The sequence below is a fragment of the Neltuma alba genome, unplaced genomic scaffold (assembly GCF_004799145.2).
Source record: "Neltuma alba isolate B1F8T4 unplaced genomic scaffold, ASM479914v2 tig00000444_pilon, whole genome shotgun sequence".
Taxonomy (NCBI): Eukaryota; Viridiplantae; Streptophyta; class Magnoliopsida; order Fabales; family Fabaceae; genus Neltuma; species Neltuma alba.
Window position 1 is genome coordinate 246,801 of NW_021632053.1, and position 16,291 is coordinate 263,091.

Below are 16,291 nucleotides of genomic sequence, written 5' to 3' on the forward strand. Positions count from 1 at the left end.
TGTACTACAAAGAATCATAGCGGCCAAAGGTGAAAGTGTTGAGTTAATAAAATTTCCCTTTCACCCAAAAAAAAAAAAAAGGTGAAAGTGTTGGACTCGAGGTATGAGCATACGTATTCACTTAGAAAATTCAGAAATAACTATGACGTCGAGGTGAGACCAAGTCTGACTCGAGCCACAGGGCAAATATATAGACTACTAAGACCTCGGGATAACATAGATTGGCTGGGGTAATTGGGTTGATGCGCAAAGAATACTAGAAGTCACTTACAGATATATGTGTGTGTATATATTCGAACGTTATTATTATTATTTTTCCCAACAAAATAAATACTTCTCCGATTTTGTTATCGCAAAACATTGAGTTCACAACTTTCATTATTAATCTTTTCTTTCCTTCATGCCTCTCTCTATGTATATAATATAGCTAGAATAAGGACCAGAGATGCTCAGCGACAATAAACACCCTCTTGTGTGGAGAAGTAAATATATATCAAATAATATTTCACAAAGGAGAATTATAAGAGTAAGGAGGAAAAAATAATATTTAGCAATATTTATCATAGTCTAAGTGTCACAAGCTACCTATGTGCCTGCTAAATATGATAACATAATGTATCTAGTAAGTTAGATAATGATTTTAAATAATGAAGAACTAATATGAAATAAAAGTTTAGGGATTAAATTGAAGATATTTTTCCGTTGGCAAAAAAACTGAAAATATTTTCTCTAGATTTTACAGTGTTTACCGGATTGTGAATATTATCGGTAGAATGTAGAGATACAAAAATCATATAAAATTTTCTAGATGGAGACACTTGAGATCTTGAAGTGGGTACTGATGTGTCACAACTATGTTAATTGTTAGCAAATAAATGGACGAGGTTTGAAGCAACAAAGAATCATGTAATCCTTGCTTGACACGTGGCAAGATGAGGTGTTAAGAAGAAACAGAGAATTACGTAACCTCTGTGTGGCATGTGGCCAAAGGCATGCAATTTTTTTTTTTTTTCATGAGTTTTCTACTCTTATAAATATCCTATTTGAATGCTGCATTCTTCATTCATCTCCTTTAGCTCTCTCCTATTCTCTAAGATCAGATCCTACTATGCATGTCTAGTTCACACTATGACAGAAAACGATTTTAACAACGGTTAATTAAAACAGACTTTTCACGACGATTCTTGAGAGACGTAGTGAATATTACAATATTAAAAGCAAAGAATTTCACATGAAAAAGTAACTTTTCACAGTAGTTATATACAAATAACCGTAGTAAAAAGTCCTTAGGATTTTTTTTAAAATAATTCATTTTAATTTTTTATACAACCTTCCTGCAATGCAAACCACTTACAGACTAATTCCAGCCAGCATAACAAAAGAATGCAAAACCATTTCAAGGCTTAAAGTCAAATCTAACACTAATATAACTAATGTTTCTAATTCTTATTCAATCAACTATGCCTAATAGTCAACAACTTTACCAATCAATATTTCAACTAAACCTAATAAACAATGAATTAAAATGTGAATTAGTCATTCACATTTTTAAAATTCTCAAGCAACATTGTTGACAAAGCATCCCTTATTGAGTTGATTTCTTCGGGATAATATGGCACACTATCTCAAAATGCCTGTAAATTAAAAATAACAGTCATTAGTCAATTAGATCAAAATTGTAAAAAAAAATTAAAAAATTATAATGTAACTTATATTTACCTCATCTAACATCTTAGTAACTCTTGCCTCAATAATGTCATTTATATAGTGGATCACATAATATCCATACTCAGTGCTCTCGGATTAACAAGGATATAATAATAAAATGGAAAAAAATTGACTATTTAACTTTGATTATCTAAAAAATTTATAAACATATACTAAGCTCAAAACAACATATTAGTAGAAGAATCCATGTTGGTAGTGGCAAATTTTTTTTCTTGGCCATCATATTGAAACTATGAAAAGCCCTATCAACAATCAGAAAAAATAAAATTAGAGCATGTTTTTGTAAACTTTACACACAATAAATATAAAAACATAAACTCACGTGTCAATTACATCTTTGGTTTATTTTTGTGGTGCTCCATAGAGGAAATCAAACTGGTAGACATTGTTATCAAATGGGGTAAAAACAATAAGGATTCTTAGAGTACCTTTTTAAGATTTCATATATCTCTCAAACAAGTATATCCATCTTAAACACTCAGGACCACAAAATTTTATCTCCTGCACAAGGTGAGCTATCAAATGTACCATAATATCAAAAAATGATAAGGGAAAGTGCAATTCTAGTTAGGAGAGGATAACATAACCTTTATTTTCTAATTTGTCTAACTCAAAAGGATCAATCATCTTACTACAAATAGCATTAAAGAACATAGAAAGTTTCATATTAGTGCTTCTCACATCATTTTTCATAATGCATTGAATAGCCATTGGAAGTAATTATTGCATTAACATGTGACATTCATGAGAGTTCATTCCCGATATCTTCAAATCTTGCATTGAAACAAGCTTCCTTAAATTAGAAGAATAATCTTATGGCACCTTAATACCATTCAAACAACCACAGAAACTTGTTTTCCCTTCCTTTGACAATATGTGTGCTGCTAGAAGCAAATAAGCCCTCTTACCCTCCCTTTCTCATAGGTGTAGTAGTTTTCTTATTCCAATTTCAATTAAGTCTTCTCTCGCATCGATTTTATCCTTAGTCTTTTTACTTATGTGCAAAAGTCTACCAATAAGACTCTCACACATTTTTCTCCACATGTAGACATCTAGATTATATTTCATTTCAAGACTCCACCAATATAGAAGATAAAAAAAGATAGATCTTTTCTTTCATATATTTCTCTCAATTGCAGTCTTCTTCTTCTTCTTTTTTAAAGATCACATTAACTCCTTCTACCCAATGATAAACTTCTTCTTTAGTTATTGGTACTGGAGTCATTTGATATTCTTATGGGCCGTTAAATGTCTTTTTCAACTTATTGTAAGGGTGGTGTCGATTAATAAACCTTCTATGACCAAGGTAGACCTCTTCCTTCTATGTTTGAGTTAGCGAGTGCCTTTTTCGCTTATCGAACATGCTTTATGTCCCTTAATATTGTATCCTCACAACTTTTCATATGCCAAAAAGTCAATTATTGTGGTGAAGATCATGGCACACAAGTTGAAAGTCTCTTGTTTATATGCATTGAAGTCCTCAATCAAAGGTGCCAAATACACATCGATATCTTTTTTCAGCTGTTTTGGCCTCGAGATCATCAAAGACAACATAATATACTTTGTTTTTATACATAACTAAGAAAGCAAGTTGTAAATTACTAGGAGAACTAGCTAAGCACTATGTGTGCTACTGAGATTACCATATGGATTGATTTTATTAGTGTAGAGCCCAAGTCAAAGGTTTCTTGGCTCACTACCGAATTGAAAATTTTTTTAATCTATTGCATTCTATTAAGGAGACTTTGTTAGGTGATGAAGGTTTTCATCACATATTTTCTCATCAGAATGCCATCTTAAGGTCTTTGCTTCTATGGCATGAGCAAATAAACATTTAAATCATGGTATTATTGGAAGATACCACAATATCTTCAAAGAAGAACCTTTGGTCATCTCATCAAAATCACCACCGTTTTTCTTCACTTTTTATCTTGAAGTGCCACATTTAGGACACTTATTTAATCCTTCATACTTATTTCTAAATAATATACAGTCATTAGGACACTCATATATCTTCTCCTATTTCAAATCCATTGGACACAAAATTTTCTTTGCCTCGTATATTCTTTTTAGAAGTAAATTTCCTTTAGGTAGAATATTACTGAATAACTCAAGCAATTCCATGAAATTAGTATCAGTCCAACTATTTCTTGCCTTTAAGTTCATCAATTTTAACACAATTGTCAATCTTGTGTAGTCATCTTTACATCCTGGGTACAAAAGCATCTTTGTATCACTACACAAGCTTTTGCATGTAAGAGAGAACTATGCAAAGGACTCGAACGTTATATCATGAAACATATTTGAAATTCTATCACCAAAGTCATCATAATTGACAACTTTCTCTTTTCTAGATAGAGTGATCTTTCTAATATAACCATGTCATATATAGTTTGTGCACCTCAAATTTATCTTATCACAGATAAAATATTCTCTTATCTCTGGAATACTCCATCGACTATTATTTAAGCACTTGACATAAGGATAACAATACAAGCTATCTCTTTTGTTAGGGACATTTCTTTAAGGAAATTTAAGAAACCTTTCAGCCTCCTCCTCATATCTTTTGCTAATTTTTCTAGATTTCATCCAACTAAGACCTATTATTTAACAGAGTCAATAAATTAAAATTAACTAACACTTAATTACAAATTAAAGGGAATCCCTTTTTCATTTTACAAAAATTTTGACATGGTTTCCTCTTAATATAAGGAATCCCAAAAATTTAAACAATGAACAAATCAACCAATCAACCAACTAACAATATAAGAAACAAATACAAGACAAATTTGAAGAACTATAACTAGCAAAACAAAAGCAATAATCTCAAACCAATGAATAAATATTCTTAAAGCTAAAACTTCTGAATCCAAAATAAGAACACAAATGATATTTGTTTGTCATAAAATTTTGAACAACACTTTATCATCAATCAAAGTTCATAATAGAAAAAAATTAGCCAAACACTTAATAGATTATTTATTAGTAAATATTAAAATTTATAACAAAAATTTGACAAAATACGAAATAAATATAAAAAAATTATTAAAAAATTACAAACTTAAAGATTAATCAATTTTGAAAATTTAAACATGTTCTAGTGTAGTGTATAGGAAGTAATTGTAGTTTTCTAATGCTAAGTGTCACAAACCAACCCTCCACGCATGTAAGATACTGAAAATAAATAATACAAAATGTTCCAAATATAAAATCAATCAACCGATTTGATATATAACAAATTCCTATCGTTAAACATCTAAAAAATCAGGAAAAAGGAAGAGAATGAATGAAGAGGAAACTTGCGGTGTGGGAGATGAGTAAAATGTGAAAAGAGGCGACTTTGAACGGCAAAATGTGACGGTAATGCAAAATGTGATGAACGGATGACCAAAAATGATGGTATACAATGGATTATGCCATAAAAGGCAATTTGAGTAGCAGGGCAGAGGAGGGGACCACGGTACACTATGAAAAACTCTGAAACTTATCACTTGATAGGGCTTTTTTAAACTCACGGTAAATATATTTCACGGTGGTTATTAAAATAACTATCGTGAAAATCATATTTAATGGAGGTTATCTTAATAATTGTCATGAAAAGTACTTACGACTAACCATCGTGAAAAGTCAAAACTTATCATGAGTTAATTACAAAAATGCCACCATCATTATTTTACAGTATATTTCTTTTTAACCGCTGTAAAGTGGTGTTGTTCAATGTATTTTTTGTAGTAGTGCCATCAGACTTAGAGTCAACAAGCTACATTAGTGAGATTTACTTAAGAAAGTTTATATTTGCATTGTTTTATGATTTATAACTCAAATATGCTTTTCTATGATTGGTGTTTAAGTTGATCAAAGATGCACAATATTTAACTCTTGTACCCTTGCTTGCAAACTGTTTTACAAAGGTACGTGCTGTACAAATTTGCTTGAGTGATAACATGTATACTTTAAATGGAGTAAAACCTCACCTCTCCTTCCATCTCTAACTTCCATATGTCCTAGTACAAGTAGAAGCGAAGATAAGGAAGCTATTAATTAGGCCAAGTCTTTAATGTTTATAACATGTTAGTTCGCTATGATAATGAATTTTGGCTATATTACCTATGCACTTCCTTCGATCCTATTTATAAGCTTCAAATTTGGGGATGAGTGTTGTTCATTTCACAAGCTTTAATTTGGGTTCGTTTTAACATTTAATACAGTTTTTTCAATCTTGTTATCGATTATTTATTCTCTCTCATTTGCCATATTCTCTATTATCACATTTCCCCACACATGCTCTTTCATCATTTTTCTCATTTATTATAAGGGTATTTTTAGAAACAAAAGTACATTTCTAACCTGTTTATTACAAGCTAGGGTTGTTACAGAGTTTTCCCTCTTCTATAGTAACTACTTTGCCTCTTGCTTCCTCATATCAATGTTCCATCATTCTGTCTATTGATTGCCACTTTAGAAAAAATAAGCAGAAAAAATTGAAAATTATTAGTTTTTATTTTGAAGAAACTAAAGAGATCATAAGAAATACTTAGTCTTAACCAATTCTAGGTTCTCCAATGTTCAAAGCCCATACTAAGCTTGCAAGAGCTCTATAGATTAGACTCTATCTGGTTGGAATAACTCTAGACTAAGAAATCTACCTAGAAGAACTTGTCAAGTAGAATCTAATCTCAATGATATCTCCAATGCTATCTCCTTGGATGGAACATTTCTCTCAAGCATCATGACTACTTTTCAAGATGCTAAGCATCGCCTTGAATTCAAAACGGGGATGTAACTAGACCTCAAATGAAGAAAAATTGTCAAAAAATGGCTTTCTCATTTTCAGACAATTTTCTAAGGAACTGAACAACCTACAAAAGAAGAAGTCTATTCTAGCCTTTAATATTTAGCCATTCATTCACTTAATTTGGATATTCAAGTTCTTCTAAAACTTCTCAGCAAGGATGAGGTCAAAACGATTGTCTTTAGTTTACCAAAGGATGGTGCGGTTGGAATTGATGGATTTCATGCACACTTTTACAAAAAAAAATTATTAGGTTATTGTTAGCAATATTTTTAGTATGGTCAATCAATTCTGGCAAATAGAGCATACATTGAAATCCCTCAACAAAACCATAATATGTTCATCCCAAAATCTGATAAACCTCAATCTTTTAGGGATTTTTGCCCAATAAATCTTTGCACAATGACTTATAAAATCATCTAAAAGGTTCTTAGTAATCACCTTAAGTTTCCAAAGATCATTGTGCCACATCAATGTGCCTTTCTTAAAGGTAGACTAATTTCTAACAACATACTCTTGGCTGTGGATCTCCTTAATCAAATCCATTCCTCTCATTCTAGAAGGACAAAGCTGGCTACTTTAAAGGTAGATTTTTCTAAGGCTTTTGATAAGCACTTTTGAAATTTCATTGAAGTTATTCTCTCTTTGATGAATTTCCCTTTAAACTGGGTCAAAATTGATTAAACAATGCTTGTCTACTATCCAATATCAAATCCAATTCAATGGTAAATTGACCTTTACAATTTTTCCTAACAGAGGCATTTGACAAAGAGATCCTTTATCTCCTCATCTCTACATTATTTATGCTGACATTTTGTCATGCGTGGTACATCAATGCCTCTATCTCTTGGAAGGGAATTAAGATCTATCACAATGCAAAGCCATCTCTTATTTGCTTTATGCTAATGATTCTCTCTTTTTCTTTGAGTCTTCACTTAAAAACCTTCTCTTTATCAAGATGATACTGAATACGAATGCCTTATGAACTAGTCAAGATTGTAACAAGACCAAGCTATTCCTTATTTATAGCCCCAATATTACGCATACTCAAAAGTTGCAATTTCCAAGTTCATGGGCTTTCGATTTGAATCCTCTTTTGGAAAATATTTGGGTACTTAGGTAGACCCTGGCAAGAACAAGTCTATTATTTATGATCAAGTCATCAGTTCAATAGAAAAGGAACTTCTGCTTAGTAAACTACTGCTCTCATAAGCATTAAGACTTTAGTTAAATCAGTTGACAGTAGTTAATATGCATGTTCTTCTTATATATCAATCTACCCCAATATGTTTGTAACCATATAAATGCTTTCTTTCTTAATTTTTTTGGGGTACAAATGATGATAGAAAAGGCATCTACTTGCTAAATAAAAATATCATTTTAAGTCAATAGACAAGGGAGGATTGGTGCTTCAACCTACCAGAATCACAAATCAGTCTCTGTTAGCTAAATAAGTTTGGAGGATCATTACCTTTGATGCAGGCTCCCTCCTAGCTGGAACTTTGAAAATCAAGTATTTTGATTTGGATTCTCAATCTATTATTAAGTTTCCTTCTAAGTCCTCTTGGATCTGAAAAGCAATTGTTGATAATTCAAGTATTATAATTGATAAATTAGGGCGGAAGGTAGGCAATAGTAATCTATTCCACTCGACCAGCATTTTTGGTGGCCTATGCAATCAAATCAGCCTCATGTGAGTCTTTTTCACAAGGTAGCTGATTTATTAATACATGTCCCTTCTTCATAGAATTGCATTAAATGGAAATCCCTTTTACTTTGCTCTCTTTATCCCCATCCTATAGCAAAGGAAATCAATCATTGGCCTATCTCTATGATAAATTTGCTAGATAGCCTAAAAGCAAGATCTAATTTAATTGCTTCATTGCAAATCTCAAATAATTTGAATGATGAATGTTTTTTTTGGAGAATAATCTGAAAATCTCTTTTTCCATTTAAACATATTTGTTGTTTTTGGAAATTCTATAACAATAGCTTGCTTGCAATTGATATGTTAAAACAACATCATTTGCCAACCAATGACTTATGTCTTTTCAATTGCCACATGAAGGAAACTGTTGAACATATTTTCATTATCCCTATTCTAGATCTCTTATGGTATGATTGTTTTTCCATCAAGATTCCTCTCCTTGATTTTCTAAATCTAAAAGGATGGCTTAAGGACACTTTATTGAAACTTTATGGATCTAATCATATGGATCTTTTTTGTGGGATGCTATGCGTGATCAATGTCAATTGGAGGAAATGAAATTTAGCTCTTCATCATGGTTTTCATTAAGATCCATCTGTCACTGTGAGGGAAGTTAATGATATTCTTTCATTTGCCAATATAGCTTTTCGAAAACCAATTGAAAATAAAGGAAGGACCTCAGTAAATTTCTTGTCAGAAGATTCTTTGAATAAGATTGAAGGATGGAGTATTATTCTTTATAAATTTAAAAAAAAAAACTCATTTCTATCAAGTTCTCATTTGCTGGCAAGGTTCTATAGTCATGAAATTTATTTGGAAAAATGCAACTAAACCAAGGTATCCTTTTCTCTTCAACTGCCTGACAACTTCCTAATTCTAGATATATAACTATGGGATTCCAACAACAGATCAAAATTCTGCCATAGGCCTTTTATTTAGTCAAGCCTAGCCTGTACAAAGTCTTGGTCTGACCTGACGCTTGTTAAAAAAAGCATGTATTTTTAAAAACTTCGAACAGGCCAAAAATATACTATAATTGGATAACAGTTAAGGTGTAAATTTACTTTGAAAGCTTTTACTCAGGAGTACTAGATATCAGAAAATTTATTAGGTGAAATTTTATCCCAAAAGCTTAAAATCATAGCATTTTTGTCCTAGTCCAAGATCAAAATTATTAAAATCAAACTCCTTTCCCTCTTAACAATCTTGGCCAAGACATATAGAGCTTAGGGTTTAAAATTTCATTTTCAATTCTAATGTTTCCAAACTTGCTTTCTTACATTTACACCACATAATTTTTCATTCTAAGCACATTGGAAGTATCAAAATAATCAAATTAAAGTCCTAATATCATCCCTAAGTCAGGCTAAAATTCTCATGAAATTGGGAGAAGTTGGATTTTTTCTAATTTCATCACAAAGCGATGTGGTTACTTCTCTTTTCCTCCTCTTAATCATTAATCTAACATTAATCAATCTTTTCCATAACTTAAACATATTTGGACAGAACCTTTCCTTAGGTTTTAAACTTCCAAAACTCAATAAAAACCATAACCAAGCTTTACACGACATAGAGAAACTTAAATTATATTAAAAATCCTAACCTTACATTGTCTTGAAGCTTGGATGTGCCTTGGCTTTATGCTCTTCTTATTCTCCCTTTTTCTTTCCAAAATTTCATGCTCCCCTTGCTCTTCCTCTCTTGGCCATCCAAACACATAAATAGCAAGGAGAAAGGGGTATTTATAGACAAAATTGTAGCTTGGATTTTCAATTTTGCCCTTGAAGTTGCTTGAAATTACAAAGGTCTTGTGACTTGATCTCTTGCCATCCATTTAAGCCTCTTATAAAGTATACAAATCCTAAGCCACCTTACTTAAACACTTGCGTTGTGTTATGCCATTTAATCACACATGTGGTAAAACATAATATTTTATTATATAATTCCATTTCTTCTAAACATGCCCCTTAACAGTTTCTACTATTTTGTTCATATGCTTCTCATCATTTTTGAGTTAAAGTAGGTAGAAAATAGGGAGAAATTCATTCTCCCTCTCACCCTTGACTATTCCTCCACCTATTTTACAACTTTACACTGTATTGGGTATTTTTCCGGGTCCTGACTTACTCAGTAAACCTGGGACATATTCTGTAACCCTTTTTTCATCATAAATAACTTTATATGGTATCATATAACATGCATGCAGAGGGAAGGATACTCTTCCCTTTCTTCTTTCATTAAAACATTTAATAATATTTATTTCTCAGTAAATTTGACCAAATTCTCTCTATCAGTCTATGATTCCTAGAATTTGTTTCTAGCTACAAATATTACCTTTTCATCATGAGGCATTTCTCTAATTTTTCTCACGTTAAAAGTCAACTCATAGGCAGTTTATTGTGACTTTCCCTGGATAGTGTATAAATAGGCTTTAAATTCTATTAAAACCAACCTTTCTGCTTTCTAAGGACGTAATCATTTTTAAAACTTGTGATAATTCCTTAAATAATTATTTCCCATTTATCTCCAATTATCTGAGGTCTTCTAATATTTTAAATAATTCAATTTTGACTAATATTCATAATGATCCCAAACTGTGAGAATTTCATCAATTTTCTCTAATATTCATCTTCATTGAAGCTTTTTGGTGGTAGTCGTGACTAACAGCCATCAGCTGTCAGCTCGTTCGCAAGGCGAGAGCTTCAAGGATTTCAGGTGGCACACCCCACAACAAGCACCACCCGACGAATGGGGGACATGGAAAGCTATAGGCCCAAAACCTTCGACCCTTCTTTCTAAGGGGTATTTTTATCATTTTTAACTCTATATGAACTTCAAAACCTGATTTTTCCATTTTTTTTTAATTTTTCTAGAATTTTCAGGCGTAGTTTCCATCACAGCCTTATTCGGCCTGAAATATTCTGAATTTACAATTAGGTCTCCACTTGGGTTTAGCCTCAAGAATCATCTCACTAAGATTCTCAATACAAATTTTGGCTTTTAATCATCTCTAATTGTCATACTCGAGCCCTTGAAATTTCATCAGAGTCTCTAACTTGCCTATCTCATAGTTTTAGAAAACTCTTACTTTATGATTTAGTCCTTGAGAATTCTCTCATCCTTCCATGGAACTTCTAAAACTCCTACTAAAAAAGGTCTAGTTAGTAGGCCAATCTCAGACTATTTCTTATATTTCTAGACCCAAAATTTAGGATGTTATACTCTCCTTCCAAGAAGGATAAAATTTTGGTATAGAAAGTGTTTTCCAAAATACGGATTACAATAGCTATATACTCATATAATCATCATTTATGCAAGAATCATGATTCAAAATAGCATATTACCAATCAACAAGATGAAGAGAATAGAGATAGTGAACTAATCTGAGACAGCTAGTATAGCAAGTAAAGAAGTTAGTAGCCCCAAAACAAGCATAGATTTCTAGGCTCTAATAGTGTAACATCCACTTTTTCAAGATAGATGGCCACAATGAAGGGTAATGTCACCACAGCAAATGCCCAAAATAGGGTATCTTATTAAAGTAAGGTTGATGTGGCAAAAGGTCAAAATTTTCTTTAAATATGGGCAAAGTTCGTATGGCCTTCATTAATGGAGTTTAAAAGTTTTTAAGATAGGGTTTTCTTTGCTAGGGTGAACCTGGAGCAACCTTTCGAAAATCTAAGAGCTCTACTAGTCACGGGAAGCGACTCCAACTTTCCTGTTTCTTTTTCTCTCCTCTTTTTTATTTCTTACCCTCTTAGTTAGAATTTTAGGTACTTTGTGAGGATCTATAGTAGTCTGTTAATTAATTTCTATATCTATCTTAAGGTAATTTATAACCCTCGAGGAATGAACAAACTAATTGGGAACGTCAGTAACTATACTTGGTATCCAGGTAACGTAAATTCTTATCCATCTCTCCTACTAGCTCTTCTAAGAGGATCTCTAATTAAAAGGGTAACCTTTAGGTTATATTTTTAAATGACCTGGGATAGACAAATTAAATAAAATAGCTTTCAGAATCATTGAGTATATCAAAAGTTTCATTCAGTATGGCTGCTTGTTGGAAAAACTTTTTGGAACTTTAAAACTGGATGGAAGCCTTAAATTGTGAATTTTTGTTTTTGCCTCTATTTAATGTGACACTATGATCATCATCGGGGTGAAATTTTTTTTTTTTGCTATGATGAAGTATGTTGAAAGATGCCCTAACGAGTGATCCTATCACTACGGCGATTCCTTGTGATGTTGCAACGAAGAACTTAGGTTTGTATATTTGTTCTTTCCTTATTTGTATGCTTGCATAATTCTTATATTTGAGATGAATATGGTGATATAGCATGCTTAAAACTAGTGGATATGTTAATTGAATCATTTATACGATAATATGGTGGTACTATCTCATAAGGAAATAAGATATGCCTTAATCATATGTGAATTGTATAACTGGAAGAGAGCTATTGTGATGAGATATATTGTATAACAACGTGATTTGCCTCCATCAACCGCATTATGGTTAATACTTTTGGAGAGGGCAAATACACCCCAATTGCGACACGCCAGAAGTTTCTTAAGACAGTATGACTTGAGAGTAGCATACTCGCTAAAATACTGGGCAGTAAACCCATTGGGGTAATATGCCTCTTTTTTTAGGAGCCTATGGCCTACATGTGCTTTGCTAACTTTGACTGGTTCACATCACATGTGAGAGGAGCTTGTAAGGGTCACCAATCACACGGTAAGACTCAGCTTATAGGTTCAAGTCAGCAAGTATAAAGAGGATATATGGCGGTAATTGAATTTAACTAATAAATAGTGATTTATAATTATGACCCATTGCTTGACTTCCTTTTGTTACTTATTATTCCTAATGTTTGATATTTGTGTCTTGTTATGGAACATGATTTTAAACGATAGTCACTTTAACTGTTAATCCTACCTCAGTATATTATAGTGATGCTTGTGGACATGGTGGATAGGAGTTTTGTTACCAGGACATTGTATCTCACTCTATTACTTTTTGTAGGTGAGAGCAAAAGGAGAGTTGCGACAGGAAAGGAACCTGAGGCTGGAGGTCACATGGCAAAGTGACCTAACCCCACATTTCTTTTGATTATGTTGACTTTCATTTATTTGTCAGCCAGAACATCTACATTCTCTATTATTTTTGTAGAACTTGTTGACTAAGTTGTTATTTCTATTTTTGGTTATATTTTTGGTTTGAAGTAGATTTTTGCTAAGCAACCCGATCTACACTTCTTTTGGCAACTCATTATATAATAAATAAGCAGATCCAGTTTGATGATTTATTCCTTGTTAGTACCTAACTTATTTGCTATCTTAACTATGTTCATGAGGTACAACACGAGCTCCTTATAACCATGTTAGTGGCTAAATTCTTTTCTAACATGGTTAATGATTTTGAGGTAAGAGAAATCTTTTATAACTACAATATAATGCATCATGAACAGTATTACCTTGTTTCTTTTTTATCGTGATTATGCATTGAATAATAGCTATGTTGGCATCAATGTCTAGTGAGGTGTTTACAAACAAAGTTTTTACTAGGATGACAAGTGAAATAGCCTTCCTAAATAAACTGATAAACTTAACTTTTTTTAGAGTAACTTCAACAAAAAACTTTTTATAACCAAATCATGCCAATAAAAAAACTCAAATGTATCATAACTAGATAAACTAACTTGCTATATGATACTATCATTCATGATAGAAAAGAGTAGCACCTAATTATACACCTTATCACGGATAAAAGAACTTTTCTTAACTTATTCAAATACATACCATATTAGAAAAGATCAATCTATCTAACATGATTATAAAAGAACATATAATATAGTTCATAAATCAAAATAGTAATAATTAAGTCTTAGCCATATTTTATAATAAATTCATAATAAATATATCACATATGATTTAAGGTCTCTGGCCAATTACCAATGTACATACCATAACAAAACAAATAAAAGAACACAAGATATGATAATGCATGAATCAATGAAACACAAATTGTTCTAAGGTGGCAATATACAAGAAATAACATAACTCATAGATCGAAGAGGCACTACAAATTGCTATTGTAACTTTAGTCCTCCTGAGCCTTCCTTGACGTCCCTTCTCTAAACTTTTCACCTGAAAAATGTTAAACAACAAGGATGAGACAATGTCTCAGTAATTAAATTTCAACCTATCACATACACACTATCATGGGCTAGCGAGTGTCAAGTGGGATACACATAGTTAGTAATATTTAATGGACATTTATTTAACAGTTAACCTCACAATGACCATATAAGTCAGATATTTTTACCAGCCTCATACAATTGATAATATCATAAGATATAATATACTTTTCATTTATTAAAAGATATAAATATTGATGAAGGTTCCACGCCATATGCAATCATTGAACCCAAATCTACCTTTATATCCTCCGGCTAAAGACCACAAACACTCAGCGGATGATGGGTCCCCCCTTGAAGAACTAGTAAGGTGTCTCACTTCCTTAAAGAACTAGTGGGACAATAATAGTGGCTAATCATAAATTTTCATAAGGAGGCCAATACCACATGGCAATTATATAGATATCAGTAACTCCAATCATCTCCTCCATAGCCTATCCCAAATGTACATGATTCAAAATATTCAAGTGGATATACACATATATAAGAATATCACCCATCAAAACTTTAACTCAAGCATCATATTTCAAAGACTAGTTATTTCCAAACTCATTTTGTTCAGTCCCCTTCAAAATAGTACCCCACAAGCAAATAAAAACTTTATATAAAAGAATTTAACAACAGCTAGATATTCAATTATTTGGTCTCCTAGCTACTAGTTAGATACAAACAAGGCCCGCACTTGGAAATGCCATAATAGGGTTTATATCTATAAATGAAATTAAGATATTATATCTACAGTATTAGAGTAAACTACTCACAAAGTTCTAGCCTCTAACTCCTCCTCTAAGGCCTTCATCTGTTACTCAGAATTCTAATTGGATCGGCTTTTTCTAAGGTTTAGAGTAAAAACATATGTATGAGAATTTAGATTCAATTCCTAGGCTCTCTTAACTCAGATTACTCTTTAATTATTAAATTATATCATTAGAATCACTAAATTTGTAACATAGATAGAACACTCCCAATTTATAGCTTATTTTCTATCTTTGAAGAACTCAGACAAACTATAGGAGTCTAATTATTGATCCTAGTGTTGACTTTAACTTCTTAAATGTCACAAATTGATTCTCTAAATTCTGGCTCAATCTAATAGTGAACAAATTTTAAAACAATAATTTACTATGATGAGTTTGAAGTGTCAGACTGGCTAACCAAATTTCAACTCAATCTAATGGTTCACAAACTCATAAACAGCACTTTACTAAGACTGTTTCAGTTTTGTGCAAAAATTATTTAACTTATTCTTAACTCTCCCCTACTACCACCGCTATATAGACTCCTAAAGTTCTATCTTCCTATCATTTAGTTTATGTGAGACTTCTCAATATTATTATTTTATCAATTTATTTATATATATTTATACATATACACAAATACATATGATTATAATTATTTTAATTTCTTTCATATATATATTTAACTTTTTTCTATTTGATCTTAAAAATTTACTTTAATGATAAAAAAATTAGGACGTCACAACAAGGTTCACCCAAGTTTCCTACATTGAATGGGAGTATGAACGGTAATCTTTCAGTCTGGGCTATTACGGATAGAATAGAGAATGGAGGTCAGACGAATGATGAACATGAATGATAGGGGTTTAGGAGGTCAGAAATGTTTCACATTTCAAATCAGATAATAGAGGTATGAGAGTGAATAATTGAGTGTGATAGACCGATCATGGAGAGCAAGCGGGAACGGCCAGGTTGCAGGTTTCAACCAAAGAGGTTGAATATTTCACAATAGTCGACATGATTAAAAACCTAGGGGTAGGGTAGAATAATTAACTATTAACCAAAATTATAAGAGGCCTAAGCTAGCCTAACAGGATAAATTTGGAGTTTTTGGTGTGTATAATAA